The following is a 14,884-nucleotide window of genomic DNA, read 5'->3' as shown; positions in this document are numbered from 1 at the left end:
ATCACAGAGCGAGCCACAGAGGCAGCCGTGGACTTGCTGATCACAGAGCGAGCCACAGAGGCAGCCGTGGACTTGCTGATCACAGAGCAAGCCACAGAGGCAGCCGTGGACTCACTGATTACAGAGTGAACCACAGAGGCAGCTCAAGCACCGGAGGATGCCCATGTAACCCTCCCAGCAATTTAGACCCGCGCTGTAGCCATCTTTCGGCTATAGTGCGGGCGGAAAGAGGTTAAAATAAAATAGCAGATCAGGATATATTTTGAATGCTTATTGGGTGCTGATATTTGTCCTACCTGGAGGCTATCAGGTAAATATTTTAATAAACTCACGTGGTATCGGCTATGTGTTCTTGAGAACGATGTGACTTGTACCCTAAACTTTAATTAAAATTTCTGTGGACTCAACTTGTTTGTCTTCTTTTATATAAGCCAACCCCAATTTCTGTAGAGTAGACTTCTACTGACGTCTTCCAGCTGTCTACATTCTCAGCACCAACTGAACTACCCAGTAAGTATCTGCTGGAATATTGTTATATATAGTTTTGTTATATTATAATTACTAAAGATGAAAGATTTCTTGGTATTCAGCTTTCATATGAAGTGTAAAGGAATTCTCTATTTTCTTTTATTCTAAACGGTGTATGGCAGGCGTCAGCAACCTTTTTCCACTAAAGGGTGGATTCAATGTATGTGGGCCGCATTAGCCTACTAATAAATGAAGATAATAATGTCCCCAGGTGAGAAGGGGTCCCTGTCCCCAGGTGAGAAGGGGTCCCTGTCCCCTGGTGAGAAGGGGTCCCTGTCCCTATGGGTAATGGGGTCCCTGTCCCCAGGGGTGATGGGGTCCCTGTCCCCAGGTGAGAAGGGGTCCCTGTCCCCAGGTGAGAAGGGATCCCTGTCCCCAGGTGAGAAGTGATCCCTGTACCCAGGGGTGATGGGGTCGCTGTCCCCAGGTGAGAAGGGGTCCCTGTCCCCAGAGGTGATGGGGTCCCTGTCCCCAGGTGAAAAGGGGTCCCTGTCGTCAGAGTCCTTTCATACATCAGCGTGCCCCCTTACTTCAGAGCCCTACCTTACATCAATTGCCCCTTTTACATCAGAGTCCTTCTTTACATCTGTGTCTCCCCTTTTATCAGTGTGCCCCCTTACATCAATTCCCTCTTTATATCAGAGTTCCTCCATACATCAGTTTGCCCCTTATATAAGTGCCCCCCTTACTTCAGAGCTCCCCTTACATCATTTCCCCTTTTATATCAATGTCCTCTCTTACATCAATTCCCCTTACAATAGTTTCCTCCTTGCATCAGAGTCCTGTCACATCAGTGTCCTTATAAAATAGTTCCTCCCTTGCATCAGAGCTTCCCCTTACATCAATGTGCCCCCCTTACATCAACTCCCCCTTTACATTAGAGTCCTTGCTTACATCAGTTCCCCACTTACAACAGTGCCTCCTTTACATCAGAGTCCCTCCTTATATCAGTGTCCCCTCTTACATCAGATTCCTCATTTACATTAGTGCCACCCATATACATCAGAGTTCTTCCTTACATAAGTGTGCCCCTTACTTCAGAGCCCCTCCTTATTTTAGTCCCCCCTTTACAGTATATCTATGCCCCCCTCTTACATTACTCCCCCTTACATCAGTGTCCCCCTTACAATAGTATCTTCCTTGCATCAGAGTCCCCCCCTTACATTAGTGCCCTCCTTACTTCAGAGCCCCCCCCTTACATCAGTGCCCCTTCTTTACATCAGTGTGACCCCTTACATCAGAGTCCCCCAACTTCAGTTCCCCCATTATATGAATTCCCCCTCTTATATCAATGCCCCTTTACACAAGTGTCCCTGCTACAATAGTGTCTTCCTTGCATCAGTATCCCCCCTTAAATTGGTGTCCCACATTACTTCAGAGCCCCCCTTAAATCAGTGCCCACCCCTTACAACGGTATCTTCCTTGCATCAGAGTCCCCCCTTACATTAGTGCCCTCCTTACTTAAAAGCCCCACCCTTACATCAGTGCCCCTTCTTTACATCAGTGTGTCCCCTTAGACTCTTCAGTTCCCCCATCATATCTATTCCCCCTCTTACATCAATGCCCCTTTACATCAGTGTCCCTCCTACAATAGTGTCTCCCTTGCTTCAGAATCCCCCTTAAATTATTGTCCCTCATTACTTCAGAGCCCCCCTTAAATCAGTGTCCCCCTTACATCAGTGTGCCCCTTTACATCAGTCCCTTCTTACATCATCAGTGTCCCCTCTTACATCATAGTCCTCCCTTACATTAGTGCCCCATTTACATTAGAGTCCTTCCTTACATCACTGTGCCCCGTTACATCAAAGTCCTCTAACTTCAGTTCCCCCTTTATATCAATGCCCCTTCTTACATGACTTCCTCCTTACATCAGTGTCTCCCCTAACAATAGTGCCTTTTTTGCATCAAAGCCCCCCCTAACATCAGTGCCCCCCCCTTTACATCAGTGTGCCCCCTTACATCAGAGTCCGCTTACTTCAGTACTCCCCTTTATATCAATGTCTCCTATTACATAAATGCCCCTTACATCAGTGCCCCCCCTACAATAGTGTCTTCCTTGCATCAGAGTACCCCCTTACATTAGTGTTCTTCTTACTTCAGAGCCCCCCTTACATCAGTTCCCCTTTTATATCAATGCCCCTTCTTACATTACTTCCCACTTACATCAGTGCCCCCCCTTACAATAGTGCCTTTTTTTTCATTAAAGCCCCCCCCCCAACATCAGTGGCCCCCTTTACATCAGTGTGCTCCCTTACATCAGATACCCCTTACTTCAGTCCCCCCCTTTATATCAATGTTCCCTATTACATAAATGCCCCCTTACATTAGTGCCCCCCTACAATAGTGTCTTCCTTGCATCAGAGTACCCCCTTACATTAGTGTCCTTCTTACTTCAGAGCCCCCCTTACATCAGTTCCCCCTTTTTATCAATGCCCCTTCTTACATTACTTCCTCCTTACATCAGTGTCCCCCCTTACAATAGTGCTTTTTTTGCATCAAAGCCCCCCTAACATCAGTGTTCCCCTTTACATCAGTTTGGCCCCTTACATCAGAGTCCCCTTACTTCAGTACTCCCCTTTATATCAATGATCCCTATTACATAAATGCCCCCAGTGCCCCCCCCACAATAGTGTCTTCCTTGCATCAAGGTACCCCCTTACATTAGTGTCCCCCCTTACTTCAGAGCCCCCCTTACATCAGTTCCCCCTTTATATCAATGTCCCCTATTACATAAATGCCCCTTTACATCAGTGTCCCCCCTACAATAGTGTCTTCCTTGCATCAGAGTGCCCCCTTACATTAGTGTACCTCTTACTTCAGAGCCCCCCCCCCTTACATCAGTTCCCCCTTTATATCATTCCAAGTGCAATATTCCCTACGCACGCATTCAAGAAACTGGCTATTCAGTAATGCTGGGTGCTGTAATGGCCATAGGCTGGAAACTGTGGATTATCAAAGTGAAGAAAATGTCATCAGCACACCAAGCATTCCTTAAAAGGGATTTATTTTCATGGTCATATAATAAACACACAGCTGAATTCTTGGTGTGCTGATGACATTTACTTCCCTTTATGTCAGTGTCCCATGTTGTATTCAATTCCCTATCTTACATCAGTGTCCCCCCTACAATAGTGTCATCCTTGCATAAGAGCCCCCCCTTACATCAGTTCCCCCTTTATATCAGTGTCCCATATTGTATGTGTAGCACTGCCCCCTAGAGGGCTGCTGGATTTTTCACCTTTTCGGGTCCCTCTGGGTTACCGGTAGCAACTGCATGCAGAATCTAAAAACTTTACTCCCCGGGTCAGTCAATGATCAGTCTAGGGGTTTTGGTTGCTTTTGTTGTTTTATTATAAATAAGGATGGGAGAAGGGATGAGTGGGATACTCCAGAACATGAACTATTCACAATGCTGAGGACTTCTATCTGAGGATGCGGCTAGCCGCTAGATGAATCTGAGGTAAAGTTCCTGAATAAACACTTGCTTAGCACTTGTCTTCGGGGTACTCGCCTAGCACCCCTTTTCACTCCACCAGCTGACACCCGTCCTCTGACTACTCTACTCCGGGGTGGCCCCCTTCCTGGTCAGGCCCTTAGACACGATGCCCTGTACTTACGATACGGTTTTTCTCAGGTTCTCCAGTATCTCAACTCCTCTCAGTCAGCTCTCCTGGACCTCTTGGTTCAGCTCCTTCCTTCTGGCTCATCAGGCCTGTGACCGTACATCAACTGCTGCAGAAGAGGAGGCAGCCGCCACCCTCCTTCCAGGACTCTGCTCATCAGCCAAAGACCCTGAGCACATGGCATTTATACCACACCCCACAATGCACCGAGACAACCAGTCTGTGCTAATCACTGGGGCTGTATCAAAGCCTGTGTACCCATTGGCCAGGTTTCCTCCACTGTCCAATGTGCCTCCCCATTGGACCAGTGGGGACACTCCCCAAGACCAGATGAATCACACACTGCGAACATTGAGCAGACCGAACTCACAGATCCTTCTCTCTGTTAAGCATAAAGCAATATAGAATGTACCTGCTGCTCCTCTGATAGGCAGACAGAGCCAAAAGCTATACTCACTCTCTAGTACCTACCTAGGAGGGTGCAAAATATTCAATTCCCCATCTTACATCAGTGTCCTCCCTTACATCAATTCGCCCTCACATCAGTGCCCACCTAAAATAGTGCCTTTCTTGCATCAGAGCTCCCCCCTTACATCAGTACTACCTTACATAAGAGTCCACCCTTACATTAATGTACCCCCTTACGTCAGAGTATCCCCCTTACATCAGTACTACCTTACATAAGAGTCCACCCTTACATCAATGTACCCCCTTACGTCAGAGTATACCCCTTACATCAATACTACCTTACATACTAGTCCACCCTTACATCAATGTACCCCCTTACATCAGAGTATTCCCCTTACATCAGTACTACCTTACATAAGAGTCCATCCTTACCTCAATGTACCCCCTTATGTCAGAGTATCCCCTTACATAAGTACTACCTTACATAAGAGTCCACCCTTACATTAATGTACCCCCTTACATCAAAGTATCCCCCCTTACATCAGTACTACCTTACATAAGAGTCCACCCTTACATCAATGTACCCCCCTTACGGCAGAGTATCCCCCTTACATCAATTCCTCCATCATACACTGATGATCAGTGTGTCCTCCTTACATCACTGTACCCCCCTTCTTATATCAGTGTGCCCCCCTCCTTATATAAGCCATGCCCACCCAGGGAAGGCCTTACCTTGCTCACTCCTTCATCATGTACACACAAACTTTCCTGGGAATTCTTACGCAGCCCACATCCTCTGCCACTCAATGTAGCGCCTGGGGCACATGCACCCCCTAACTGAAAAAAACATTTTATGTGTTTCTAACAATAGGGAACCTCATGCATTTTCGAGTCATATTTTCAATTTTGTCTTCTTTTTCTGAATTCAAATTATACGCAGAGCCCAAAGATGTTCACCTTAAAGAAATCCCTGTTACTCCTTTTCTTTCTTGGGACCGTCTCCTTATCTCTCTGTGAGCAAGAGTAAGTGTGAATAAGACTTTGTTTTAATTAAAAGTATAGATAGCTTTTAAAGCTTAAAGTGTTACTAAACCCACATCAGTAAAATCAGTCTGTATATGCAGTAAAGCATGCTTGTTATACTCACTGTGGATTGTATAAAAAGGCTGTTTGATCCTGTATGCACAGATCCTCCTCTTCTTGTATTGCCCCCAAAACATGTCTGGATCAGACAGAGTGAGTGGAGTCAGGCTGCACATGCTCATTTTGGTGTGTATTGCTTGAGAGTTTTTTTTTTCTTGGAATAGTGCATGTGATCAGCACAGGGCCAATCAGCACTGTCCAGACAGAGGGTCAGGGGTCCTGCATTCTGATAGGACTGCCAGTGCAGTATGAAAACTCCTTCTACAAGCTATACCCAGGCACTGATAGTAGTCACAAGACTAATATATACTGCTGATGAGAAAAGATATTTAGCAGTTTATATTTACTAAAATAACTGTATTTCCATGCTCTGTGTACTGTAGGAGACCAGATATAGTGACTGCAGGTTCCTAGGGAGACCAGATATAGTGACTGCAGGCTCCTGGGGAGACCAGATATAGTGACTGCAGGCTCCTGGGGAGACCAGATATAGTGACTGCAGGCTCCTGGGGAGACAAGATATAGTGACTACAGGCTCCTGGGGAGACCAGATTTAGTGACTGCAGGCTCCTGGGGAGACCAGATATAGTGACTGCAGGCTCCCGTTGAGACCAGATATAGTGAATGCAGGCTCCTGGGGAGACCAGATATAGGGAATGCATGGTCCTGGGGAGACCAGATATAGTGAATGCAGGGTCCTGCGGAGACCAGGTATAGTGACTGCAGGCTCCTGGGGAGACCAGATATAGTGACTGCAGGCTCCTGTTGAGACCAGATATAGTGAATGCAGGCTCCTGGGGAGACCAGATATAGTGAATGCATGGTCCTGGGGAGACCAGATATAGTGAATGCAGGGTCCTGCGGAGACCAGATATAGTGACTGCCGGCTCCTGGGGAGACAAGATTTACTGAATGCCGGCTCCTGGGGAGACCAGATATAGCGAATGCAGGCTCCTGGGGAGACCAGATATAGTGACTGCAGGCTCCTGTTGAGACCAGATATAGTGATTGCAGGCTCCTGGGGAGACCAGATATAGTGAATGCAGGCTCCTGAGGAGACCAGATATAGTGAATGCAGGCTCCTGGGGAGACCAGATATAGGGAATGCATGGTCCTGGGGAGACCAGATATAGTGAATGCAGGGTCCTGCGGAGACCAGATATAGTGAATGCATGGTCCTGGGGAGACCAGATATAGTGAATGCAGGGTCCTGCGGAGACCAGATATATTGACTGCCGGCTCCTGGGGAGACAAGATTTAGTGAATGCCGGCTCCTGGGGAGACCAGATATAGCAAATGCAGGCTCCTGGGGAGACCAGATATAGTGACTGCAGGGTGCTGGGTTTAGTAACACTTTAAATAGGGGTAATCCACTAAACATATAGGTGAAATGCATATACAGTGCCTTGAAAAAGTATTCATACCCCTTGAAATTTTCCACATTTTGTCATGTTACAACCAAAAACGTAAATGTATTTTATTGGGATTTTATGTGATAGACCAACACAAAGTGACACCTAATTGTGCAGTGGAAGGAAAATGATAAATGGTTTTCATTTTTTTTTTACAAATAAATATATGAAAAGTGTGGCGTGCATATGTATTCCCCCCCCCCCCCCCCCCTCGAGTCAATACTTTGTAGAACCCTTTCTCTGCAATTACAGCTGCAAGTCTTTTTGGGGATGTCTCTACCAGCTTTGTACATCTAGAGAGTGACATTTTGCCCATTCTTCTTTGCAAAATAGCTCAAGCTCTGTCAGATTGGGTGGAGAGCATCTGTGAACAGCAATTTTCAAGTCTTGCCACAGATTCTCAATTGGATTTAGGTCTGGACTTTGACCGGGACATTTTAACACATGAATATGCTTTGATCTAAACCAGGGGTGTCAAACTCAATTTCATCAGCATTATGGTTGCCTTTGAAGGGCCAGTTATATTTGTTTAGATTTGATGTCTGATTAGATGTCCAGAGCACCCCACGCCCCCTTACACCCTAACATGAGATGTAAGAGCCCCCCCCCACCATAAGAAGTCTAGAAACACCCTCCTTTTCTTACAATACGATGCACCCCCTTCCCTTGTGCTGCTGCCAGGAAGAAGATGCAGGTAGATCTAGGTCTGGAATGGAGCCAGAGGAGGGCTGGAGTCAGCTTCCAGAGTCTGCTGAATGCTGAGACCAGGGGAGGGAGAGGCAAGGTGGTGTTGCAGCTGCACAGAGAGGTGCAGGATCTGTAGTTATGCCCTCCTCTCTGCTGCGGACCGCTGAGAAGGGGGGGGGTGGGCAAAGATGAGCCTTTCTGCAGCTGCAGAGGAGTCCAGGTTCTGGCAAAGGAGTTCTGTGCTCTCTGCTGCCGACTACAGAGACAAGGGGGGTGCAGCAGCTGCAGGAGAGGTTTGAGGGCCACATGAAATGGCCTGGGGGGGGGGGCAGAATTCGGCCCACGGGCCTTGTGTTTGACACCTGTGATCTAAACCATTCAATTGTAGCTCTGGCTGTATGTTTAGGGTCGTTCTCCTGCTGGAAGGTGAACCTCCGCCCCAGTCTTAAGTTTTGCAGACTCTAACAGGTTTTTTTCTAAGCTTCCTCAGTATTTGGCTCCATCCATATTCCCATCAACTCTGACCAGCTTCCCTGTCCCTGCTGAAGAAAAGCATCTCCACAACATGATGCTGCCACCACCATATTTCACAGTGGGGATGGTGTGTTCAGGGTGATGTGCAGTGTTAATTTTCTGCCACACACAGCGTTCTGCTTTTAGGCCAAAAAGTTCAATTTTGGTCTCATCTGACCAGAGCACCTTCTTCCACATATTTGCTGTGTCCCCGACTTGGCTTCTCGCAAACTGCAAACAGGACTTCTTATGGCTTTCTTTCAGGAATGGCTTTCTTCTTGCCACTCTTCCATAAAGGGCAGATTTGTGGAGCTCACGACTAATGGTTGTCCTGTGGACAGATTCTCCCACCTGAGCTGTGGATCTCTGCAGCTCCTCCAGAGTTACCATGGGCTTTTTGGCTGCCTCTCTGATTAATGCTCTCCTTGCCCAGCCTGTCAGTTAAGGTGGATGGCCATGTCTTGGTATATTTGCAGTTGTGCAGTTGTGCGAAACTCTTTCTTTTTGAGAGAGCGAATGGAGAGAGAGAGAGAGTGAAGGGGGGGGGGGGTTGAGAGAGAGAGGGAGGGTGAGAGAGAGGGGGGGGTGAGAGAGAGGGGGGAGAGAGAGATGAGAGAGAGGGGGAGAGAAAAATGAGAGAGGGGTGGGAGAAAAATATAGAGGGGTGAGAGAGAAAACGGGTGAGAGAGAGAGTGGGTAGGAGAGAGAGGGTAGAGAGAGAGAGGGGTGGTGAGAGAGGTGAGAGACAGGGGGGGGAGAGAAAGAAGAGGGATTGGAGAAAAAGAAAGTGGAGAGAGAGAAGAGGGTGAGACAAGGGTTGAGAGAGAAAGGGGAAGAGAGAGAAAGGGGGGTGAGAGCGAAGGGGGTGAAAGAAAGACAGGGGGTGAGGGGGGGTGAGAAAGTGAGGGGGTGAGAGACGGAGGGAGAGAGAGATAGAGAAAAGGCAGAGAAGGGGGTAAGGGAATGATTGAGTGAGAGAGAGGAGTGTGAGAGAAAAAGGGGGCATGAGAGAAAGAGAGGGGGTGAGTGGGGGGTGGGGTAGAGAAGGGGGTGAGAGTGAGGGTGATGAGAGAGTGAGGGGGTGAGAGAGATAGGTGAGAGAGAGTGAGCAGGGGAGAGAGAGGGGGTGAGTGAGAGATAGGGGGGGAGAGATAAAGAGGGGGAATTAGAGAAAGAGAGGGGGCGAAAGACAGGGTGTGTGAGAGAGAGAGAGAAGAGGTGAGGGGATGAGAGAGAGAGAGGGGGGAAAGAGAGAAGGGGGTGAGGTAAAGAGGGGGAAGGAAGGGCAGAAATAAGGGGTGAGGGAGGGACAAGAGAGAGAGAAGGGGGTAAGAGAGCGATTGAGTGAGAGAGAGGGGCTGAGAGAGGGGGGGAGAAAAGGGGGTGGGAGCAAGGGTGATGAGAGAGTGAGGGGGTGGGAGAAAGTGAGGGGGAGAAAGAGAGAAAGGGAGTGAGTGACAGACAGGGGGTGAGAGAGAGAGAGGGGGAGAGCTAAAGAAGGGGAATTAGAGAAAGAGAGGGGGCGAGAGACAGGGTGTGTGTGTGTGTGTGAGAGAGAGAGAGAAGAGGTGAGGGGGTGAGAGAGGGGGGAAGAGAGAGAGGGGGGAGAGATAAAGTGGGGGAAGGAAGGGCAGAGTAAAGGGGTGAGGGAGGGACAAGAGAAAGAGAGAAGGGGGTAAGAGAGAGGGGGCTTCCTCAGTAGGCCTACTGAGGAAGCCTATTGGAGGGCGCTACACGTCTAGGAGGGAGGAGCTGAGCCTGTGACATCACACTACCCCCGCTGTGTATGAGGAGAGTGATAAGACAGCTGATGTAGATTTGATACAAATGCTTTTTACTGTTTTATCTTGTAAGTGTATTCCATCGGGGGTTTTAATAAATAGTTAAACAGGAGAGCACTATGTATCTGCCTCTTTGTTTCCTATGGTCCGGTTGTTGAACGTGGACACAGGGGTGAGAGATAACTGAGACTCAAAAGGAAAGAAAGCAGTAATCCCCAAGAGCAGGGTGATATTTGATGATGGGCCTGATTATTTCTATTTCGAGGTGATCAGGTTTTTCACCTATTGTTGGGAGCACATACAACACAAGAGGAAGGATTTATCACTGAACGGAGGAAGACGGGATTTAGATGGACTTTTATATATGAGTGGAAAGGATTATTATTATTATTTTTAGATGTTTTTTGTGCAGCAATCTCAATTGGAGAGAATGACACTATAATAGAATGCGCTGCACTATGAAGATATAAATTCAATTTTTGTTTGGTGTTGTGAGATAACTCGTTCAAGTGATCACTAGATCAAGTGTTCAACTTCCAAAAATGTTGAAATTATTTTGAGCTATTTATCTGAGCTATATTGTTTTTTAGGTTCCATATGTTGAGATGTTTTTGATTGCGCTGATTGCCACTATATACTTGAAGTATTTTGAATTGGATCTTAGAAAGACCTGGAGGTTTGAGGTTTAAGAGTGCAAATTGAGCTAAGAATATGACCAGAGAGACCATTGGTTTCAAGGTCACCATACTATTGGGCAAGATATATGGAGAAAAGTTCCTGAGTAAGAATATGGATATCTTGGATTCCCCTCTACATCCTTCCTTGTAAGCTGGCCATACGCTGGTAGAATTTTGTTATGAGATTATCATTTTCAGATTGATTTCCTAATGGTTAGTGGGGTGAAACCAATTATTGTTCTTGCCCGTAATGATGAACAAATTTTAAGAAACTGGATGAAAATCTTTGATCAAATGAGTAAAATTCTAACGATAAATGCGATTTTGGTTTGTGATAAATTGCACATAGTGTAATGTGCATGCTCTAAGACACAAAAGAAACCTTTTTAACCACTTGCGACCAGCTGCCGTGTATTTACTGCGGCAAAGTGGCGCTATTCCACGAAACGACATACCTGTACTTTGTTTAGTTCAAAAGCCACTAGATGGCACCATCACGCCACCGGAGGCAAGATTGTGCCATGACTGGCTAGCATGGATGTTAATCAATGGGTCCTGGGGACACGATATCCTCCAGCACCAGCAATCATCCCTGGGAAAGGCAGAACGGCGATCTGCCTATGTAAACAAGGCAGATTGCCATTCTACTATTGTGCCATGATTAGTTAGCATAGATGTCAATCAACGGGTCCTACAGACGCAATGTCTGCCAAGCCACCCTGGGATCATCCCCGGGAGAGGCAAAATGGCGATCTGCCTATGTAAACAAGGCAGATTGCCATTCTACTATTGTGCCGTGATTGGCTAGCATGGATGTCATTTAATGGGTCCTGCGGACGCGATGTCCGCCGGCCACCCGAGATCATCCCCGGGAGAGGTAGAACGGCGATCTGCCTATGTAAAAAAGGCAGATTGCCTTTCTGTTATTGTGCCGTGATTGGCTTGGTATAGATGTCAATCAACGGGTCCTACAGACGCAATGTCTGCCAAGCCACCCGAGATAATCCCCGGGAGAGGCAAAACGGCGGTCTGCCTACGTAAACAAGGCAGATTGCCGTTCTGCTATTGTGCCGCGATTGGCTAGCATGGATGTCAATCAATGGGTCCTGCGGACGCAATGTCTGCCGGCCCCGCGAGATCACCCCCGGGAGAGGCAGAACAGCGATCTGCCTATGTAAACAAAGCAGATTATCTTTCTGCTATTGTGCCGTGATTGGCTAGTATAGATGTCAATCAACGAGTCCTATGGACGCGATGTCTGCCGGCCATCCAAGTTAATCCCCGGGAGAGGCGACAAGGCAGATTGCCGTTCTGCTATTGTGCCGTGATTGGCTAGCATGGATGTCAATCAATGGGTCCTGCGGACGCAATGTCTGCCGGCCACCCGAGATCACCCCTGGGAGAGGCAGAACAGCGATCTGCCTATGTAAACAAGCCAGATTGCCAATCTGCTATTGTGCTGTGATTAGCTAGCATGGATGTCAATCAATGGGTCCTGGGGATGCGATGTCCACCAGCCACTCGCGATCATCCCCAGGGGAGGAAGAGTGGCGATCTGCCTATGTAATAGAGGCAGATTGCCGGTCTGCTATTGACACCAATACAGTGATCAGTGCTAAAAAAAAAAAAGGAACTGTCACTGCACTAATGACACTGGCAGGGAAAGGGTTAACATCAGAGGCAATCAAAGAGTTAGGGGTGTCCGTAGGGGGAGCTTAATAACTGTGTGGGGGTTGCTCTGATTGGGGGAAGACAGAGATCCCGGTTTATGCTTAGCAGGAACACAAGGTCTCCATCTTGTCCCCTTGCAGAACGGTGATCTGCCTTGTGTACATAGGCAGATCACCGTTCTGCCTCTCCCAGGGATGATCACGGGTGGCCGGCGGACATCGGGTCCATCGGACCCGCTGGTTGATATCAGCGCTAGCCAATACCGGCGCGATCAAGCCTCCTGTGGCGCAATGGCTCCATCTAGTGGCTATTAAACAAAACGACGTTCAGGTACCTCGTTTCGCGCAATAGCGCCACATTGCTGCAGTAAATACACAGCGGCAGGTCGGCAAGTGGTCAATGTGGTCATAGAATAGTAGTCACTGGGTCATAAAATATGGATTTTTGGTTCCAGTGAGATACAGTTTTTGTGTAATGATCAATGTTGTTTTATGTAACGATAACTGTGTCTTCTCCAAGGAGAGGTGCCGATGAAGACGAAGTTATAGAGGAAGAAGTAAAAAGAGGTATCATGAGTACAATCAAAGGTGCAGCCACGAATGCGGCCGTGACTTTGCTGGATAAGTTACAATGTAAAATTACTGGAACTTGTTAAAACGTGAATTGGAAGTCATCTGATGTGGAATATCATTTAGCTAAATACTAAATAAAAAATAAAAATATCATATACCTTGTTTTCTTTTTCTTTATTATTTTTATATGATGATCCTATTGTAGTTGGAGGAAATAAAGTCCTTAGAGAACTTTCCAGGGAATGTAATCACTTATCAACGGTCAGTTGGATCCATCAGCCCCACTGATCCGGATAGCAGGGAAGGACTGGGCCAGGGGTCAGGGGAGCAATTGCCCCCTGGGCCACTCTGATGCCCTGTAACAAGGTTACACCGCTTCTGCTACAGACATGCCTAAATGATTCCTGGTGAAGAAAAAGAAGTAAAAAGCCCCCACGGCTGACCTAGTGAGTGCAGGTTGAAGACAAGGACATTGCGCAGGACTCCCCCCCCCCCCCCCCAAGCATGGATGGTGTAAGCTGTGTCTGAACAGAGGCTGGTTCCCTGCCCCATTGGAGCCAGCCCTGACTGAGCTGTCCCAGCTCCCCCCACTCGCCCCCTGCTGGCCAGGTTGGGAACCAGGATTCAGCTGGTGAGTAGAGAGTATCGGGAGTGGAGCTTCAGCCTGGAATGGGGATCAGGAGGAAGACGGGAAGAGGGAGAGTGGGAGGGGGGCCGAGTCGCTGCACCATGGGCCTCTGGTTTGTACTTGCCCCCTGGGCTCAAAGTTTCCAGTCTGCCCCTGCCGGATAGACGTGTACAGGAGGAAAAAAAATGTTTTGTTTGATTTTGATTCAATAGTTAACCTGTTCCCGACCGCCACAGTTACACGGCGGCAGGCAGCCGCTCACAGGCAAATCGCCGTAGCTGTATGTCGGGCTCGTTCTCGAGGCTAGGGGGCAAGGGCGGGGAAGCCGATGCAGCAGGCAGACAGCTCCGATTGCCTCCTGACACCCGCGATCGCTCCCCACTGAGAGAGAATGGTCGGCTGTTGTAAACACAGCTGATCGTTCTTCTCCCTGGAATGATCATAGAGACCATGCGATCCTTCTATATAGGATCACATGTCTCTATGATCATTTCAAAAGCCCAACCCCCCCACAGTTAGAATCACTCCCCTAGGCTTACATTCAACCCTTTGATCACCAATAGTATTAACAACTTCCCTGCCAGTGTCATTATTACAGTAGCAGTGAATATTTTTAGCACTGATTACTGTAGTATTGTCACTAGTCCCCCCAAAAATGTCAAAAATGTCAGTTAGGGGTCCGATCTGTCTGCTGCAATGTCGCAGTCCCACAAAAAAAAACGCAGATCGCCGCCATTACTAGTAAAAAAAAAAAAAAAAAACAATAAAAATTGACATAAATCTTTCCCGTAGTTAGTAGACGCGATAACTTTTGTGCAAACCAATCAAAATACGCTTATTGCGATTTTTTTTTACCAAAAATATGTAGCAGAAAACAAATTTGCTTAAAATGTTAAAAAATTTAGATTTTTAAAAAAAAAATTTTGAGAATGTCAGAAAGTGAAAAATATTGTTTTTTTTTTTTTTTTTTTTTTTTAGAATTGTCGCTCTTTTTTGGTTTATAGCGCAAAAAATAAAAATCGCAGAGGTGATCAAATAGCACCAAAAGAAAGCTCTATTTGTGGGAAAAAAAGGACATCAATTTAATTTAGGTACAGCGTCGAACGACCGCGCAATTGTCCCTTAAAATAACGCAGTGTCGAATCGCAAAATAGGGGGGAAAATCTTCCGGGGCTGAAGTGGTTAAAAAAAATTAGACTAATGACTGAACAACAACAACAAAGAAGATATAAAAAGTGTTT

General features: G+C 47.1%; 1 long non-coding RNA gene across 1 annotated transcript; it reads left to right on the top strand.

Moving 5' to 3' along the window:
• The first annotated feature begins 368 nt into the window (after nt 1-368).
• Nucleotides 369-13,163, top strand: LOC309563010. The gene is made up of 3 exons (XR_014225660.1): nt 369-510; nt 5,500-5,582; nt 12,963-13,163. It is a non-coding gene; the product is annotated as an uncharacterized lncRNA (long non-coding RNA).
• The last annotated feature ends 1,721 nt before the right edge of the window (nt 13,164-14,884 follow it).

This window comes from Pelophylax lessonae, assembly GCF_965119305.1.
Source record: "Pelophylax lessonae genome assembly, chromosome: 9".
In the NCBI taxonomy this organism is placed as follows: domain Eukaryota; kingdom Metazoa; phylum Chordata; class Amphibia; order Anura; family Ranidae; genus Pelophylax; species Pelophylax lessonae.
This window is presented reverse-complemented; position numbering and strand designations above follow the sequence as displayed.